The sequence below is a fragment of the Polypterus senegalus genome, chromosome 1, assembly GCF_016835505.1.
Source record: "Polypterus senegalus isolate Bchr_013 chromosome 1, ASM1683550v1, whole genome shotgun sequence".
Taxonomy (NCBI): domain Eukaryota; kingdom Metazoa; phylum Chordata; class Cladistia; order Polypteriformes; family Polypteridae; genus Polypterus; species Polypterus senegalus.
Genome location: NC_053154.1, coordinates 189,278,081 through 189,292,722, shown reverse-complemented (window position 1 = coordinate 189,292,722; position 14,642 = coordinate 189,278,081). Strand labels below are relative to the sequence as shown.

Below are 14,642 nucleotides of genomic sequence, written 5' to 3'. Positions count from 1 at the left end.
TTTTGGGGTCATCTTGTCATGGGGTCCCCTGTGAAGGGTGCTCTAAACATTAACTTTGATAACATGATGCTGCGCTCTTAAGTACTGGATATTTAGTGACATTTTACTGGGTTGTGACTGCAAGAGTTATGACTGCAAATTGTTCCCAGTTTGAGTAAATATGGGTGTATGAGTGAATGTCCTCACACTGTCAAAAATAACACTTCTGTAATGGCACTTTACTGGGATGTGTGATTCCTCATAGAATCATTGCTTGACAAAGAATCATTTCATTCTGTGGAGGGATTTTTACATATGAAATGGGTTGGTTGAGATTTGAAAAGGTTCCTAATATATATGCGGACAAAACAGAAATCTTTAATGGACAGTGAGCTACACTAATGGCACTGTGTTGTGTGGGTTCTCATAGAACTATTATTTGACAAACAACTATTTCATGTTGGGAAGGGTTATTTGTATATTAATGTGCTTCTTTGGGCTTTAGAAAAGATCTTAATATCTGGACAGAACAGGTATAGTAGACTACAGAGCAAGATGCTCATTGACCAAGAAAACATAGCCTGTTTAGTCCTTTTAAAATTATGAACCCATTGATACGTTACAAATCTGTTATCATCTATTCATGATTATTGATGGAGCCTAAGATTGATAAAAATAAGAATTCTTTATGGAACCTTCAAGTGCTTGATTCTTTTGGAAACCAAAAATGGTTCCACTATGTAATCGATCGATAGAGCCACTTTGGCACCTTTATTGATAAGAGTGTAGGATACTAACAGATCAAGAAAATCTGAACATAGCTTGCATTTCTATAAGCAGTAAAAAAATCATCATCTCTACATGCCTTCATACCTTTATCTCCAACATCCTTAAAGATATGCAGTTAGGTTAGCTGGTAACCATAAACTGGTCTCCATTTGGATGTGTGTATGAATTTTTTGTTCTCTTGGACTAAGGGCTGCCACTTGCTTGCTTTGAATTAAATGGCTTTAAGAATATGGCATGTATGATTGACTAATTCTCCAAGTGGGTTAGAAAACGGATGGACAGGCTTATATGGACTTAATGTGGAAAGCAATCTTGAGGTATAGCAAGCCATGCTACATTCATATAAACTTTGATAAATAGAATGACATTTAAATGGGTCAAAGACGTATATGTCTACGGCAGAATTATAAAAAGATTAGACTTAATACATATTCATGTTTAGATTACACTAAAATAAGTGAAAAGTCCACCCTAATTGCTTAATATAGTATGGCGCATGAAGAAGGAAGCTAAATGCACAAAATAAAGGTACCAGGGTGGTTCTTCAGAGTAATGCCATAAAAAATGCCATTTATTTATTTAGATATAACAGGCTCTATACGGTAAGTAACCATGAATAGATGTTAACAGATTTGTAAAATACCAATAAAGTCATGATTTTAAAAGAACTCTTCCAACATACAATAAGGCAGGGTAAATTCAGGCTTTCTTAAGTAGTCAGTGTCCCTTCTGGTAGTCTACCATATGTTGTAGATTTCAGGGTTTTTTTTTCTTCATATTAAGTTTTTCAAATCACAAAAAAAAAAAAATCAAATGCAGAAAACACTTTCAAGAATTGAATGGTGCTTTGTCAAACAATAATTCTACAAGGAACCACACAACCCAATAAAGAACCATAAAAAGCCATTAAAGAACCATTATATTTAAGAGTGCACCCTGAACAATTTAATATTACGGTAAAGGCAGAAATAGAAAAATGTTGCTCATAAAGCATTTCTGATAAGTAGCTGTAGATAATATAGTATAGGAAAAACAGGAAAAAAGCAAGAGCATGGTATTTGAAACACATGTATGAATCAAAAAACGGAAATTAAAAACACTACTAATCCGTACCTAACAGGCATATGAAAAGGTGTGTAAAACCAATCAGCCGCTTAAGGGCATGCTCTAAAGGCATAAAGCATACAGCACATGGTAATTATGTGTCTACAGTGTTTATCATACTTGAAAATGTACTAACAGTAAAACTTTACATATAATAATAATAATCACCTCAGCTACACCAGGGTGTGAGCCTCTGTTTATCGTCACGCTTCTTTGCTTTTCCGCTAGGTTGTTTAAGAAAGCACTAAATTGGTAGGAGATTCTTAGCCTTTGGTGGAGCGTATAATTGTACATTAAACCCATTACGAACATTTCATTCCACAGACAGAAAGTACCGTTAAACTATCATTGGCTTAGCTAGGCAAGTGGTTTCGCAGGTGCTTCCACCGTTAAAACTGAGGCACTCCAAAATGATTTTTACCTAACGGAAAAAACGACCTCATGCGAAAGCAGCAGTTTTGATATCACGCCCCTTTACCCGCCCCTTTATCTAAGCACAAACCCAGACCGATACCACGCCCCTTGTGATCAAGTTTGGCAAATCAAGTGTCCCAAATATTTTCTGCGGGTCAGTGATGTGTCAATATTCCTTTTTTTTTAAAAAATTTTATTAATTTTATTTTAATCATTCCAATTTTTACAAAAAATAGGATTGAAAACACATCAACCCAACCCCCACCCCTGAGAAAGAGAGCATGGCCAATGGAGTAAAACTTCGAGCTGGTCAAAATACATAAATTGATGAGATAAAAAGAGAAATGCAAAGAGAATTATTTCCTCAGTGCTGTAAGAGCTTATTCTAAAATATTATTGATTAGATCCTGCCAGGTTTTGAAAATGTTCTGCACAGATCCTTTAACTGAGAATTAATTTTTTTCCAATTTTAAATAGTATAAATCAGTTACCCACTGACTTAAAATAGGAGAGTTAGGATTCTTCCAGTTTAGCAAAATAAGTCTGTGTGCCAATAGTGCAGTGAAGGCAGTCACAGTTTGCTTGTCCTTCTCCACTTTAAGCCCATCTGGGAGAACACCAAACACCGCTGTTAATGGGTTAGGAGGGATTGTGACACCAAGGCTGTCTTAATGGCACTTAAAAATTTTGGTCCATTATGGTGTAAATTTGGTGTAGGCCTAAAACATGTGACTCAGTGAGGCTGGGACTTGATTGCAGCTTTTGCAGGTTGGATCTTGCCCTGGAAACATTTTGGAGAGTTTTAGGCGAGACAGATGTGCTCGATATAATTTTGAGTTGAATAATTGTATGCTTTGCGCACATGGAGCTCGAGTGAATTCTCTGCATTGCTACCTTCCACTCCTTTTCTGATATGTTGAGTGACAGATCCTTTTCCCATTGTCCTCTTGGATCTTTGAAAGGGAGGGACTGTAAAATAATTTCATATATATTGCAGAAATGCTCTCTGAGTCCTCAGAATTGAGCAATATTTTTCCAGCCTAGAGGAAGGTGCCAGATGAGGGAAATCGGGCAGGTTCTATTTGACAAAGTTTCTAATTTGAAAATAGTGAAAGAAATATGTTGCTGGAAAGTTAAATTTGGAATGTAATTGTTCATAGGATGCAAAGATGTTGTCTGTATAAAGATCTCTAAGCAATTTAATCGCAAATGTTTTCCAGATATTAAAAACTGCATATGTTTGTGAGGGAATGTGTCAATATTCCTAATTAAACAGACCGATAAAAGAAGGTCAAAGTAACGATTACGTGTGCCAATATGTAGCGGGGTCTACTGAATGTTTATTTTAATGGTAAAATAAAATGAAGTAATGGTTTATACTGTAGACTTTACATGAAAAACATTAATCGAGATGCGCGTGTGAACTATTACTACCGGTACCATTATTATCGTAGTACTGTTTTAATTAATCTAGAGTGGGCCAGAACGCGAATCGAGTTTCTAGTTACAGCCGCACCGCATCATCCAGTATCCCCTTACTCTTCACGACAACAAGCAGACAAATAAATTGGGAAAACATCGTTTTTATTAAGGCACTATTTTAGATAGTGAACTTTTTATGCCAATATCAGATCTTTCAAAAAACTAAAATGACATTGTTAATAAATAATCTTATGTTAAAATTAGTCACCAAATGCACCTGCTTAACTGTACATAATTATATTTGCTTAACTGAATGAATGAAAAATACTGTTATTTACACATCAATATATGCAGCAAAACTGAATCTGGTGACAAAATAGAGGGGATTAAGTACATGTAACATTCTTCGTTTCTGGCTGCAGTGGTCAGGATGCAAAAAAGTGAAAATTAATTGTACAAAGCTATTTTAGTGTGTAATTTTTTTTACTTGTCGATGTTTTACATAAAGGGTTTCATTATAAGCGAGCAGAAGAAGAAATGTAGACTCTAAAGGCCACGTCCTAGATCAACTCGTTAAGATTCAGAATTAAACAGTCGCCCTTCTGTGGTCCTCTTTAACACTCCTTGACGAGAAAATAATAAAGCCGCTGCACGACGATAACTTGGCGCGAGTTCATTACGTGCGAAATGAGGACTTTGGTGCCCCATGTCCTCACTTGAAAGGGCCAGTTGACACGTCTAATAAAGGATGCCTCACATTCAATAATGCGGACGATCGTTATATTAATGTTTGAACTGGGTGCTGTAATCTCATTTAAATTGAACAAATGATGAAAGCTTTGGGATGGCTCGATAGGACCCTGTTGTCTAAAGGAATGCAGAAATAGAACAGGTCGTGGAAAATACTTCTTAGGATTTTGATGACAATTTTAGCTAAATGCTGGTGGGGCTTAAAGTCAGATTGTCACTTTAAAGCAAGTAGTTCTCTCATTTTCACAATTCACCCAACAGTTTTAAGTTTTTATCTGTAAAGCCCTTAAAATGAGATGAATGCTAAATGGAAGGTTCTGCATCAACGCCCGATTTCTCGCCATCGTTGTTTTAAATAGATTGTGGGAATGGAGGGGTTGAGGGAGCGGGTGTAATGCAGTGAGTAGAAGTCCAGTTTGTTTAGAAGGTATAAACTGTATCTGTAAATAAGAAAAAAAAAAAAATATCACTAATTCAAGAAGACGTGTTGTGGTGGTCGACTTAACATTAGAGCCCGAGCCACCTTAAAAGTTATAGAAGATCTCGCTGATTTAATTCAGGTTGCAATTCATGTACAAATAAAATTGGCTTTGTCAGTAAATCAAAGTTTTATTTTCCTTTTCTTTTTTTTAACAAAAAGCAGCAGTGCAGTTGACAAAACGTGTTCTGTTTGACGGGCTGTAGTTATTGTATATAAAGAATATAGAAATGTCTAAGTACACCTTAGATAATTTAATCACTACATTCTCAGAATATTTTAGTTACGCTGGTCCCATTAGCAAAAATCTAATATTTAGTAGGTTTTCTACCAGAATATGTTTTAAGATTTTGCCTAATTTTATTCCACTTACTGTTTTGTCGTCCTGGTAGATTGGATAACAAGACATGCAGGAACCAACCCTGGATTGGGCAGCAGTCCCCTTCGTGACTGCATGTTTTACTCACTTGAACTTGCATTTCAGGAGAGCTCTCAACCTACACCAGATAGAAGCGCTAGAAGTGTTTCGAACTTTCGAGCGCGCTCACACTCGCACTCTTATAAATAAATGTAATTTAATTGCATACGTGTATACAGCGATTGCTCGACAAAGAACCTTTCTTTCTTTTTATTTTTTTTTTGTTTGTGCTTTGTAAAGATAAATTATATGTGAACAAAGCTGACATCTTTAAAGTATAGTAGGTTACCAGTATACTGACAAATCAGGAGAGAAGGAACTATATGTGGCGTATGCAACAAAAGAGTCCTAAAAACAGGAGCCCAATGACATTTCCCAAATCCGTTATCATATATTCATGGCTATTTGTGCAACCTGTTACAAATCTAAGTAAATACGGGCCTTTTTTGCAACCTTCATGTGAACGGTTCTTTTGGGAACAAAAGATGATTCCTTTTATGGCGTCGCACTGAATGACACCTTTATTTTTAGTGTGTACACCGCTTCCTCAACTTTTGCATGTTGTGTTATGTTTTGATTAAAACCGCATTCATTTCTGCGGTGGGTTGGCGCCCTGCCCGGGATTGGTTCCTTCCTTGTGCCCTGTGTTGGCTGGGATTGGCTCCAGCAGACCCCCGTGACCCTGTGTTCGGATTCAACGGGTTGGAAAATGGATGGATGGATAAGCAGTAATTTGCAAATGGACACAACAAAATTTTGCAAAATAAATTATGAGTACCATAGTCCAGCAGTATATTCCAGGTGAGACATTTTCATTGTACATTGTCCTGCCTACAATTTAATTTCTCAAAGATATTTACTTTATGTCCATTTAAGATTAGAAAATTGCAAGTGTCACAGTACTCCGTTTCAGAAAATCATTCCAACCAGGGGTAGTTCCCGCTTGTCCAGTTTGTAAAGGTTTTGGCATCGTCTCTTCACCACCCTATAATCAGAAAACTAAAGAAAAATGCTTAGAGAGCAACATGCTTGTTTCTGAACAACTAAGGTATCAGAAATGATATTCAAAGCTGTATGGGGGCGAAGCAGTGGCGAAAACCTTTTTCAGACTAAAATAGAGTTGAAAGCAATTTCTGTAACACATCTACAATTCACGACAAATGAAATGATGTTTTATGAATATTAATAACTGTGGGCGGTATGAAACGGTGCTCGTCTGATCAGCTGACGACCACTTCCACGGGGCGTAAAAGTTTTCTTACTTATGGAGAAGAGAGTGGGCGAAGAAGGGGGCGAGTTCCGATTGGTCAGGCTTATTGACCCTCTTGGCTCGTGGGTGCTTCGTAACCCTTCGCCTGAGTCCCTAGCTGCGCATTTAACTAACGAATTCTTACGGCTAAACTTCAAAAAGTGCATTTCAAAATTCTGCCTCCTGTTACTTGTTTGGCTTGAAAATCTCTCTCTCTCTCTCTCTCTCTCTCTCTCTCTCTCTCTCTCTCTCTCTCTATATCTATATATATATATATATATATATATATATATATATATATATATATATATATATATATATATATATATATATATATATATATATATATATATATATATATGTGTGTATGTGTGTACAGATACATATGTAATAATCTCCAGTTATGTATATGTAAACCAAAATCGGTGCGATTGCCGAGTATGTACAGCTCCGGTAATGTATTTGTATTTATAAAACTAAAGACAAACTCTTACAATACTTTCTAAATAAATTATTAGGTAAAATAAAAAATAGGAATAAGGAAAATTAAGTATATATTTTTATATTGAAGTTCAAAAGTTACAAAGCTTCAAGATAAACAACATTCAACAGATGTCTGGCTATGTGCCCCTAAGATTTCATTCATTCATTTTGCATGCACAGTCAGGGCTGTCTTAACACATGGGCATGCTGGGCAGTAGCCTGGGGACCCCACGAGAACTTGCTGAGTGGTTGTGTAGGTAGGGGCCACAGTGCACTGCTTTGTCCAGGGTCCTATAGTGCTGTTTGCCCTGTGCACAACAGTTATGAGTCATTTTAAAAGTGTGTGTGTTTATGTTGTCAGATGGAGGTCAAACCCCTTTGTGGTTCTGACTGAAAATATTAAGAATTTTATAGTCAAAATTCTGAAGTCACAACTCCAAAAATGAAATCTTTCTCTTGCCTTTTATTATACAGATCTGTCAAACTTTTAGAAGAACATTGCAGTGAATCATATCTCTGAACATGCTAACCACCAGGCTTCTCGGGAGAATCAACAGTGAACTTGAGAAACAAATCTTGGCTGCAGGTTTTTGTTTCACTCGTTTTCCTAGAGAGAGAAGTTCTGATCAATTCCCTGTTTAATTCTCGATGTGATGCACTGTCGGATAACTTGCCTTTATAAAATATTTACAAAGTTGATGGTGTTTAGAATCCAGTTACCCTTTTCTTTCTTTTAAGCCTAAGTTCCTTTAAACATCTTCCAGTAGTCCTGATTAAGACAGAGTTAACAGTAAAGAATTTCATTTAAAAGAAACACCCACGTTTTCCTCACATAACCCAAACATGCTGCTAAGGTGGGCACACTGATGAGTGAGACAGGACTGTGTAATGGATGGAAGGATACTGCAGGGTTATTTCCCTCCGTGTGATCTTAACTGTTTAAATTAAGGAAATTAGGGGGGAAAAAATAGAGCATCGTGTCATTAAAAAGCAAGGGCGGGATACTGTATATGTTTTCTCTCTGTGTATACCACTTACTAAATTCCTGAAAAAAGTGAAGCAATCCATTCAGTATGTTTTAATTAACACCCAAAGGGCGTAAAAACCTAGAATGAAAGTATCCAGTAGTCCTATCTATCTATCTATCTATCTATCTATCTATCTATCTATCTATCTATCTATCTATCTAGTATGTGATGCGTTGTTGCACAGCCGACCCACAGGTAGGTCGTGGTCTGTTTGAAGTTTGCTTGTTCTCCCAGTGTCTCTCTTTTTGTGTATGTTTTCTGGTTAATGCTGCTTCCACCTGTCCCACAATACGGTAGGTGTGACTGCCAGTTATTCTGAGTTTGAGTAAGATATGGATATATATGTGACTATAGTCACACTGTTAAAAATAACAGCGCTTTAAGGCACTTTACTGAGCTGTATAGTAGAACTATCGTTTAATAAGGAACCATTACATTCTCATATGAAATTGATTCTTTGAGCTTTGAAAGGGTTATGTGTACAAAACAGAAATCATTTTTATATATATATATATATATATATATATATATATATATATATATATAGTAGGACAGATGATGGTGACAGATTAAGAAAATCTGAACATAGCCTGTGTTATTGTATGCAGCAAGAGTGTTTTTAAAAAGAGGAACTCCCTGGCAGTCCACAAAACTGTCATTATCTATTTATCTTTGGAACCTATTACAGATCTAAATAAATGCAAGTCCTTTCTGAAACCTTGATATCGATGGTTCATTTGGGATTCAAAAATGAACTTGGCTCTGAAGAACCACTTTGACATTTTCAATTTTAAGAGTGGCGGGGCGAGACTGGCTGTTCTTCCTTTGCTGTCACATAGCCACTCTCCATATAAGCTTAACACTGGTTTAAATGGGTTAAAAAAAATAGATTAATATAAAAAAATCAATTGATCAATATATTGTAAAGAACCGATTGGAATAAATGTTGGAATCCAAATCCCAACACTAACCCTAAGGGGAAATGGGCATATCTAAGGACTGACGTTTGAGGGACAAGCCATGCACAACAATGAGGCAACCAAGGCGTGAGATAAGAATCAGCAGTTTGCCAGAATTTGAACTGTTGAATGCCAAGGTTTTATTGAGAGGATGGCACACGTTTTATTGCCTCACAGTCTCAAAATCCCGATCTAGTTACTACTATTGGTGTGTGGCGCTTATGCATCCTTTTAGTTCAACATCAACGGCACACTATGTTGGCTGACAGTGCTGATTTGGCCCGGGTGCGGGTGTGACGAGTACCATGATAAAGAGACAAACCCCTGTTTTGGTTTCTAATTTGCTGTCTGGATTAGGACTCCCCTGACCATAAATGGGATTATAGGGTTAATGAATGGACTGGTCTAATGGTATCCACACTGGTATGACTTACTTCAGCTCAAGCTTTGTTTAATTCAGTGGTTTGCACTTCTTCAATGCACCGGACATGGGATATTGGAGGGTAAGAAGAAATACGGAGGAAGCTTGCATGTCGTGGTAAAAAATCTTCATTTATTTTTACAGATGCACAGCTTTTATTTACTCAACAAAATACTAAGTAATTAAAATGTGGTTATCTGTATAATGTTGCAAAATCAACATTATTATTCACTGGTGGCCTTTCTGCAGTGCAGGTTTTGTTTGCTTTCATATTTAAGTCTATAAGTTGTTATTTGCAGGAATAGTTCATCTTTGATGTGCACATTCTCCAAAGAGGCCTTTACAAATACAATATGTATGCACTGGACACTTTGAACTTGGAAAAGTAAACACGTTCGGGTACAGCGAAGCCATTTGCGTAATGTAAGTAAGCCCTTCAAGGAAAGTAACAAGAAGAAGAAGAAAAGCTGAAGCTGTTTACAAAGTAGAGTGAGAACGACTGTGTGCATGTGGCTGTCTCGAGCTTCGGCCAGCACTTGTCAGATCCTGTGCTTCTAAAGCTTTAATGGCATCTGCAAGTGGAAATTACACAGAAGAGCTAAATAATGTAGACACTGAATTGCGTGTGTGAGCAGCGACTGGAAAAAATGCAATTTTTAGTAGTAGGGATTAAGAATAACAATGTTGGCAGCGTCCAAACCATTATTGATGCATCAGGAGCCTTTCATTGTGACAGGGGATTGTTCTTTCTTTCTTTCTTTCTTTGTAATGTGTCCCTCTTTACTGGATGTGGTGCACATTTAAACCTCAATGTTTAAAGCCAAACGTGTCATTTTCAGTCGGGCTCGGTTCTTGACTGTGGCGTTTCAGCTAATGCTACGATGTAGACAGTCGTCGCACAGAAGGGGCTTTCTTTAGTCTGACCCGTGCTGTAGCATTTGTGCCACCCACTTGCTTTGAGTGCAATCATCACTGCCAGACCTGTACATAGAAACCTGGGGTCAGGACAGTATATAGGACAGCGAAGTATGGAGAGGTTGGAAACGAAAATGTATTTACAATGACAATGTCGAGGGGGCGCTAGATTACTTATAGCAACGCCTGTCTCGGTTAGGTACGCTCTCAAGAGGTATGTAGGAATAAAGCCGTTTTAGCAAACTATTTATGTATGTTTGCATATATGTTATTGCATCTCATTTTAACACTCGATTTACAGGTTTGCCTCTGATAGGTATGTGTTTAAAGCTCTATTGGAAAAAGTATCTCGCAATGAAGGTGACAGTTTTTATAATTATTTTTTTTAACTAAGTCAGCTCTGTAAAACATACATGTCATTTCCATTAATAAAAATGTGACAAACCTAATGTAATCCCAAAATTCAAGGAAACTAAAGTATAACAACCATCTTTATATAGGAATCTCTACCCACAATTCCTATTTACTGAAAACTCATGTACGCAAATAATGCAATATAACTGTCCAACCAATGCACGACCACAGAGAGTTTTTTTTTTATCTTACCCGGTGAGAGATGAACTATGGAAAACTTCTTTAACAAGCCACAAGTAAATCTCAGAAGTCCTATTGCAAGCCCATACAGGAGTTGAATGTAGTTTGAATGAAATCAACCTTTACCAATGTGCTCAAGAGCTACAGTTCTGTTGAAATATCATGACAAATAGACACACTCAATGTACAAAAAAACACTTTTTCTTCTAATACTGGTAGAGTTGTACATTCAAGTAATGTGATCACTACAAAACGGCAATACTGAACTTCATCACCCCTCTTTAGTTCCAATACCTGGACTCCTACACCAGGCAGCATCGGTTAGTAGTGGTAGGCAAACTCCAGCCTCCCCTTTAAACTTTAATAAAACACTCCCGTTACCAAAAGCTATAACCCAACATTAAACACCATTAAATACCACTATTTTAAAATACAGCATACATTAAATTAACTAATTAACTGTTTAATTTAGCTGCAGCACCGCAGAGCCTCCTGGGAAGTCAGTGCCATCTGTCACTACAATATTGATTTTATTTTGGTATGTCGTGTCTTCTATGCTAGAGTTTGAGAATTATTATCATTATCACTGTTGTTATAGTTCATGTTACTTTTGGACTGTGTAGGTTATCAGACGTTAAGGTCAAACATCACTAGTAATGCAAAAATAATATAAAACAATAAAACCAGACAATCATATTGAATCCTAGTATTCATATGTCTGTATTTTTTTTTTTTTTAAATGTGCCCCTCCCCCAGATTTTCATGACCTAGGCAGCTGGCTGTAATTCATCTAATAGGTTGAGTCGTCTTTTAATAGAGCAGACAAAAAGGAAGGTCTGTGCTCCTTGGTATAAAACAGTGTGGTGGTTAGTGTGGCTGACTTACAGCTCCAATGTCTATGGCTCCATTTTGAGTCTATGTATGGTCTGATTGGAGTTGTTTTTGTGTTCATGTGCTGTGTGTTTTTTTTTTTCTTCCTGACTGTGTCCCAGTTATCCCAAAGAGATGGCACAGGGTATATTAAGTATACCTGAAGATGAACTGGTGTCCCTTCTGGAGTTAGTGCTTTGCAGACAATTGAATGGTGGAAGGCCTCCTCTCCACAAACTGGTTTCAGTACATTTCTGGATAGTTTGAAAAATATCCTTGTCCTCAAGTGCTCCAAAAGCAGTTATCTAAATAACCATTCTTGCTTCAAAAATAACTCCAGAAAGATTTATTTTTGGGTTTTTGAATGTGTGGGGTTTACCCAACAATTCTGGTTAGGATGATTGGCAACACTTCATTGGTCTGCTGTGAGTGGTATCGCATTCAGGGTTGTTTTCAGCCCTGCTAGATAAGGGGAGCCCACAAAAGGTACAGATGCTCGAAAGGTTATGTGGGGTATCCGTGTAAAGTAGCATGCCTGACCAGATTGTAGATTAAGCCCAGTATGAACACTTCTTGGAGACACTGTATCATCAAATATTGCATGATGCATGTCTGGTCGTAGTTTGGAATGCTCTTACAGAAAATGTGTTGTCTTAGGAACTAATCAATAAACAAGACAGCAAAGCCCATTAAAAAGCAACTTGAACACATATCAGCAAACAACAAAGGTTCAAAGGCATACATGCATTTCCACCATTTCCCATCAATTAGCAAGGCGTTCACTTCTTGTTCAGAGCTAGGCTTTGAGGGCAGCGACCAAAATGGAAACACATCTGAGGGCTTGTGAGTCCAGTCCAAGACTGGGCATCCAGCCAGCACAGATCTGGATGACTAAGTAACCAGTGCGTATTTATACAATTTGTAATGACGTCATCAGGGTGTCAACGTGTATTAGGATCAAGGAGCCTTCAAACAGAAATGTTAACACTCATGAGTTGCTGGGTTGCAGAAGGTACACTTTTCAAAACACTGTTTCTTAAATAGCACCTTACTGGGTTGTGTAGCTCTTTGTAGAACTATCACTTGACAAAGAACCCTTTAATTCTGGCAAGGGTTCTTTCCATATTAAATTGGTTCTTTGCCCTTTAAAAGGTTTATTTATAGAACTTGCTGCAGATCTTCAAAAAAAAATAAAGGTTCTTTTTGGAACCTTCTTGTGGATGGCATCAAAAATGGGTTCTCAGGAGAACCATGTTGGCACCTTTATTTTAATCATTCACCTGGACCGATGGGTGGTGATGTGTGGTTTAATGGTGATTTGACCTGATGTGTCTCACATTGTCTCCCTTGCTGTAGCATTTCAAACTACATTGTGGGTGAAGTGAAGTGATGCCACATCCCTGCAGATTCCTCGCTCTGGAGCACACAACAAAGTGTGCTATTCAACCGCTCTTTCATGAGGTAACCCTGGATGTGTTTGAAGAGCTTATTTTATATATACCAATGTTTTTGTACAGTTTATTTCAATTGTTGAGCTATCACACAGTATTTGAGTCTGGAAATCTTGTGAAACTTACATTAAAATATGTTCACTGATCGGCTCCACTAACCCATGACTTATGCTCTATAGGCAAATGGAATAATTGCGTAAATGCATTAATGTACAGACCGACTTGTTAGGCTACCTGGCGACTCTAAATTGACTCAGCGTGAGTGAATTGCTCTGTTATGGACTGCTGCCTTGTCTTTGGTTAGTTCTCAGCTTGAGGCCATTGCTGCTGCGATACGCATAGGCTCCCCACCGCTCTAAAGTGGATAAACGGGTTAAAATGAAAAGAAAAAGAGATAAAATGGATATTCCAATAATTTCTTAATGTGCTTATACCATACATTCCCTTCTTTGACAGTTGTGGATATGTATTCAACTCCAAAACAATAAACGTGAAAAATCCCAAATCTTTGTGGGGATGTTTCAGTGAAGAATGTCAAGTCCTAATGAAGAGTGTTATTAATCCAGTTCCCGACATGCTGCAGTACAGCGCGTGACAGTTCAATAGAGTGATGTTGGGGACTGCGGGCTGCACTTCGACCTTCCTCTGGCTAACTGCAGTTTGACATTTGTGATACTTTCAAAACACTTTGGTGTTAAAACTAAGTCTGGTTCTACTGTATATGACAAAACACTGGATTGATGCCTTTAAAAGAAGGATGTTTGCCTGCTTACAACACCAAACCTAATTTAAGCTCAATACTTCATCTGAAGATGGAGTATAGAAGAAGCCTCAGGTCCATGTCCATCTTTTGCATTTTAGCTCAGCTCTTTCTTATAGGTTAATGCACTTGTTTGTCTTGTAGTCATTGTAATTGTTTTTGGTTTATCCAACATCCCTATTTACAAACCTGCACCTAACCACCAATGTTAAATTAACTCTAATAGTGTTAATTTAAGCCTTAAAAGTGTGTATAGATGGGAAACGTGGTCCACAGGAACACTTTATATGTTAATTTTACAATGACACTAGTTCGAGGTGCCTGCGGTAGGCTGGCGCCCTGTCCAGGGTTTGTTTCCTGCCTTGCACCCTGTGTTGGCTGGGATTGGCTCCAGCACACCCCCATGACCCTGTAGTTAGGATATAGTGGGTTGGATAATGGATGGATGGATGGATAGTTCGAGGTGCAGTCGATGCTCACATGAAGTCTGCACGTTTCTCTGGATTTTAGAGAGGTGTGTTTTACAATTTTCATTGTGGGAGTGTAAGCACTCTTACA

The 14,642-nt window shown here is 37.6% G+C and overlaps 1 protein-coding gene across 6 annotated transcripts in view; it reads left to right on the top strand.

Annotated features, from left to right (window-relative positions):
- The window catches only part of zgc:165508 (uncharacterized protein LOC100101652 homolog), a 54,417-nt gene that overhangs the window by 14,833 nt on the left and 24,942 nt on the right, over window positions 1–14,642 (top strand). Inside the window, exon 2 of one of the 6 annotated variants that reach the window (XM_039765237.1) lies at window positions 7,561–7,672. The exons of the other annotated variants lie outside the window; for them this stretch is intronic. The gene's annotated coding sequence lies outside the window, so the exon portion shown is untranslated. The remainder of the gene's footprint in view (window positions 1–7,560; window positions 7,673–14,642) is intronic. 6 annotated transcript variants of the gene reach the window in all.